We start from the raw sequence: 5,316 nt of genomic DNA, 5'->3' as shown, positions 1-5,316 counted from the left end.
GAATTTGTTTAGAGCCATTTTTCACAGGTATTTGGCATGGCTTTGATGGGAGTTCTCTAGAAAGCGCATGCTATTACTCTGTCATCTTGGCTCTGCCCCCTAGTTGCTACAATTTTTGCTAAAAATAAATATAGATATAAACTAGATGTTATTTCAATTAGATGAATTCAGAAATAGTTGAATGACTAGATTAAAAAAAAAGTTGCTAATGGGTGTATATCCAGGTGCAAGTCCAATGGAGAACTCAGGAATCATCTATTCTTGACCCTTTACTGTTTAGTATTTTTACCAATAACACAGACATGGATATAAATGGTATGCTCATCAAATCTGAAGATAACACAGGCTAGAGAGGGTAGCTAACATACTGTATGATAGTTTGGATTCAAAGGAATATTGATAGCCAGAGTATTAGGCAGAATCTAATGATATGAAATGAAATTCAATAGAGTTAAATGTAATGTCTCATGGTTGGGTTAAAAAATAACTTTTCAAGTACTGGTTGAGAAAGACATAGTGAAACAGCCATTCATCTGAAAAAAGGGAAGTTTTATTGGATTACAAGCCCAATGTGAGTTAATACTATTGTATTACAACCTCAGAAAAAGCCACTGAAATGTTGAGTTGTGTTCAGAATACAGCTTCCAGAAATAAGTCCTGAAGACTGATAAGGAAGAAGGGTTAGACTTGTTCTATTTGGTCCTAGAGGACAAAACCAGGTGAAATGGATGGAAATTGTAAAAAAGCCAATTTAGGCTTGATGCAAAGAAAACTTTCCAACAATTCAAGCAGTCCAAAAGTGGAATGGGATGCCTTGGTAGGTGGTGGCTTTTCACTTCTTTGAAGTCTTCAAAGTAGCCTCTGGATGACACTTGTCAGATACATTATGGTAATGCGGTAAGTATTTCAAGATAGGTTGGATTAGATGACCTTTCAACTCTAAAATTCTATAAAAATTATGATCCCCAGTGGCCAACCTTCTAGGATGAGTTTCTCTGCTTTTATCTAGGTTGAACATATGGGCTGTAACTAAGCTGATATTTTAAGCCTTTCTAGCTTTCATGGTACCCCCAGAGTTTGAGCTCTGCTTGTACAGGGCTTTTGTTTGCTTGTTTGTTTTGCGTTTAACTGTTTCAATGGTCTCAAAATTCCACGACAGATTTTTGCTTAAGTTGTTTCCATTTAAGAATTACTGATTTTAAAAAATTACTAGCTCAAAACTGCCCTGAAACAAATGATCCATAAAAACATTCCTTTCCTCCTGAAGTTTTTATGGTACATTATAACCATTAACAGTCTTTTGCTATTAAACTTAAATGGTCAATTGGGACAAACAATTCTGAGGCTGTTCTTCCACCACTGATTAAAACTGGGGTGGCAGGTGTTATACAGAATATTTATACAACTTTCTGGTCCTTCTGGGCAGATTTTATGACCTTGCCAGCTCTTGCAGCCTTCTTGTCAATTGCCTTGATGACACCAACTACAACATTCTGCCTCATATCATGAACAGCAAAATGACCCAGAAGAGGACAATCAGAGAAGCTCTCCACACACATGGGCTTGCCTGGAACCAGGTCAATGGTATCAGTATTACCAGATTTCAGGAATTTGGGGCCAGCTTCCAACTTCTGGTGCATTTCAACAGCTTTTTCTTTGGTTATAGCATTGATTGGGGCAAAGGTGATCACCATGCTTGGTTCTAGAACACCAGCTTCCACTCAGTCAGCAGATAAAGTACCAATACCACCAATCTTGTAGACATCCTAGAAGGGTACACAAGGGGGCTTGTCATTTGGATGAGTTGGTGGCCAGATGCAATCCAAAACTTCAAGCAATTGTAGTTCTATTATCATTGCTTATGAGTGAACTTCTATCCTTTGAAACAAGGCATATTAGAACTTAGCTTCAGTATGATGTCACCATTCCAGCCAGAAATTGGCACAAAAACCACTATGTCAATGTTGTAGCCAATTTTCTTAATATAGGTACTGACTTCCTTGACACATCCCTCATTTGTCCTCTGATTGTAGTGGGGCTTAGTGGACACCACTTTGTTCATATCGGTGATCAGTTATTTCACACTTACTGTGTAGGCCAGAAGGGCGTACTCATGGGTCTGCCCATTCTTTGAGATGCCAGCTTCAAATTCACCAACACAATCAGCCACAATCCGGATAGCACAGTCAGCCTGAGATGTGCTATAATCATGTTCTCAGTCTCTATGTCCTGGAGCATCAATAATGGTCATACAATGCTTGCTGGTATCAAATTTCCACAAGGAGATATCAATAGTGATACATGATCACTTTCATCCTTTAGCTTATCTAAGAGCCAGGCATGTTTGAAGGAGCCCTTTCCCATCTCAGCAGCCTCCTCCTTGAACCTTTCTTATCAATTCCACCACATGTGTACATGAGGGAGCCAGTGGTAATGGACTTGCCAGACTCTACACGTCCAATGATGACAATGTTAATGCGACTCTTCCTTGGCCGTTTTCATGGAGGTTTAATCATGTTTTCCACAACATCTGCGTTCTGGTGGCAAACCCATTGTGAGAAAAGGGGATCTTTTTTGCTTGTTTTTAGGACTGAGGGTTACCTCTACAACAGGACAGGATTTTTTTTAAGATTTTGGTATAAGATAGGAAAATAAGGTATGCTGAAAATTGGTCAGAAGGTTTATGATTTTCAGGGATGCTCTTGTGGTAAAACCAACACTATTTGTATAGTTTCATAATCAAGTTTTAATAGAACTTCAAGTATAGCTGTAGTCTAAATAAGATTTTTTCTTAACAGAAACATTATGCAATCTTTTCAGAGCAATACTCTCTGATACACTAAGTATCTGAATGGTACGCTACAGTTCAGACTTTCTATTATAGCCTCAAGTCTCTCCTCAATCTTATGATATCACCTGGTGGGTACTTATCAGTGGAGTTTTTTGTAGAAAATACTTTTGATCCAGAGGCACATAAACAAAGAAAGCTGATACACCCATTCCTTCCTTACCATGACTTATTCATGATGTAGGGGAACCAAATGGCTTTAAGTGACTGATTAAGAAGAAAGGGCTACCACATCTACTGAAACAAAAGAGCAGCTCACTTTCAGTACAGTGAAGAGCAAGCTAGGGAAAAAAGTCTTGGATAATAATATTCAGTAACATAGAAGAAATTTCCACTTACAGACCACACTTCCTTTTTGTTCTTCCTTGCTGGTTAGCAATATTCCTGAGAAGTCAGAATATGAGCAGCTAACAAGGCCCTCAAATGGGAAGCCCACCCCACAGTGTTACATATCTTGAGAATTTTTTGACAAGCATCTGCAAAGGAATATATTGACATAAATGAAGAATGAGGATATAATAATCAGTTCTGTATCTCAAAAGATGCATGCTTTCATCTATATAAGCATAGTGATGTGCTGGTAAATGTTTAAAAATTAGCGCTCCACCAATGTATTCATGACATACTTTTCTGTTTAATTTGTTTCATTAGCATTTTCCTCATTAAATCTAGATAATTAACAAATCAATAAATTAATTCTTGATTTGCAGCCACTGAGAATTTTTAAATATTGGCTCTCTAGCTAAGCTGTTCAGAAATCAGCAGATGATCTTTAGCAGATGATCTTCATGAACTGCTTGGCTCAGGGTCAGTTCTCTTACTCACTGAGGGTGGTCCTAAGGGACATTGAAGTGTAAAGTCTGCCCTTTCCCCAGGCAATGTCCAAACTTAAACGGCTAATAAATTTCCACAGAAGACAACAATAGTGTCTATATGCTAGTATATGATGAATAGTTCATTAACAAAGTGATTTAAGGAATTTTTAAAAAACTCACCGAGGAAAATGCAACTGTGTGTTATTGAGATTTGTTGACATGTGACTCATAAATGGAATGCAGCAATAGAAAGAGCAGAAGGAGGGAGATGGTAACATCAATAAAATACTTATCACTGCAAATCTAAGAATCTAAGTAAAACGTGGGGGTAGTGTGATGCAGAGCAATTGGGTGAGGATCAAAGGAGGAAGATAGGAGTAGAGTAATGATGGCCTGTTCCATGTCAGAGACAGCTAAAGGAACTAGATATATATCACATGTCTGAGCCGGAGATAGGTTATGGTTGTGTTGAGGGTTTACAACTATCCAGATATTTGATGGAAATCTTTCTTTGCTAAAAACCAACAACCCCCCTCCCCACCAAAAAAAGAAACAAATCTAGGTTGCCTCTCTAAGCCCAGACTCCAGATGGGAGTGAGGGCTAGTAAAGCAGATTCTGAAGGACTTTAAATAGCAACTCTTGCTAACAATTCCATGGCTGTGACAGGAGAATTAAGCTAAACCACAAGGAGGTGCTGTCAAGCAAGGTTGGTAAAGTTGTCACTCAGCCCTGGGGATGATACCCTTTGTGTAAATGCTCCTGAGAACTCACTCTGAGCTCTTTTTAAGTAGGAAAAGATTGTGAGGCAGCATGGTATTAGTGGGCAGAGTGTTGATCCTGGAGTCAGGAAGATCTAGATCCAATCTTACCTCAGGTACTTATTTGTTTCATGATCCTGGGCTAGTGACTTAATCTCTCTGAAAATCAAATTTATTATCTGTAAAATGGTAATAATAATAATAGCATTTATCTTACTCACTTTGTGGAAATCATGAGACAATATATGTAAAAAATTTTGCACATATTAAACAGCATAGAACAAAGAAGCAACTGTTAGTGGGACTCACAAGGGTTTGAGGTATCCACTGGTTTCTGCTCTGTACTCAGCTAAATAGCACTTAAGTTCATTGCTGGAAAAGCTTGATATCTCAACTGGGGAAGTAGGTTCCCCAACTCTCATCCATTGACTCAGCATTCCTATTCTGGCTATCTGGAGACAATACCATTTAAAATATAGTCTTGAATTTTCCCAAAAGGGGGAATCAGTTTTTTCCTCCACTGAATGGTATTTTATCTTCTTCCATTTACATGGAATAGTTTTCAACAGTCACTTTTATAAGAATTTGAGTTCCAATTTTTTTCCTTCCCTCCCTTCCCTCTCCCTCCACAAGACAGCAAGCAATCTGATATAAGCTATACATGTACAATCATATTAAACATATTTCCACCTTAGTCATGTTGTGAAAGAAAAATCAAAACAAAAGGGAAAGACCATGAAAAAGAAAAAAAAGAACAAAGAAAATAGTATGCTTTGATTTGCATTCAGGCTCCATAGTTCTTTCTCTGGATGTGGATAGCATTTTCTATCATAAGTCCTTTGGAGTTGTCTTAGAGGATTGTATTGCTGAGATGAGGTAAGTCTGTCAAAATTG

General features: G+C 38.0%; 1 pseudogene; it reads right to left on the bottom strand.

Moving 5' to 3' along the window:
* Positions 1-1,397: 1,397 nt before the first annotated feature.
* On the bottom strand, positions 1,398-4,859 carry LOC140502497 (elongation factor 1-alpha 1 pseudogene; annotated as a pseudogene).
* Positions 4,860-5,316: the final 457 nt, after the last annotated feature.

Source organism: Notamacropus eugenii, chromosome 4 (genome assembly GCF_028372415.1).
Source record: "Notamacropus eugenii isolate mMacEug1 chromosome 4, mMacEug1.pri_v2, whole genome shotgun sequence".
Lineage (NCBI taxonomy): Eukaryota > Metazoa > Chordata > Mammalia > Diprotodontia > Macropodidae > Notamacropus > Notamacropus eugenii.
This window is presented reverse-complemented; position numbering and strand designations above follow the sequence as displayed.